The sequence below is a fragment of the Penaeus monodon genome, chromosome 23, assembly GCF_015228065.2.
Source record: "Penaeus monodon isolate SGIC_2016 chromosome 23, NSTDA_Pmon_1, whole genome shotgun sequence".
Taxonomy (NCBI): Eukaryota; Metazoa; Arthropoda; class Malacostraca; order Decapoda; family Penaeidae; genus Penaeus; species Penaeus monodon.
In genome coordinates, this window is record NC_051408.1 from 38,836,444 (window position 1) to 38,836,669 (window position 226).

The following is a 226-nucleotide window of genomic DNA, read 5'->3' on the forward strand; positions in this document are numbered from 1 at the left end:
CCCCTTCCGTTTCCTCGGCCGTCTTTCCCGTGGTATTTGAGCTCCTCCTCGACGGCATTCTTCCGGAAGTCGTCCTCGTCGGCGGATCCAGCGGGAGACTCGGGCACGAAGTCGACGATGGTCCGCTCGACTTCCCGCCCCTCGATGGTGTACTGCGGCTCGGCGGCGCTGTACGAGGAGTCCTGGGGGTAGCCGGTCGAGTCGTAAAGGACCTCTGTGGTTACCT

At 63.7% G+C, this 226-nt stretch overlaps 1 protein-coding gene across 1 annotated transcript in view; it reads right to left on the reverse strand.

Annotated features, from left to right (window-relative positions):
- Window positions 1–225, reverse strand: part of LOC119588243 (fibrillin-3-like) — a gene marked incomplete at its 5' end in the record, with an annotated part of 37,181 nt that extends 36,956 nt beyond the window's left edge. The window contains 1 exon segment of the mRNA XM_037936939.1: window positions 1–225.
- Window position 226: the final 1 nt, after the last annotated feature.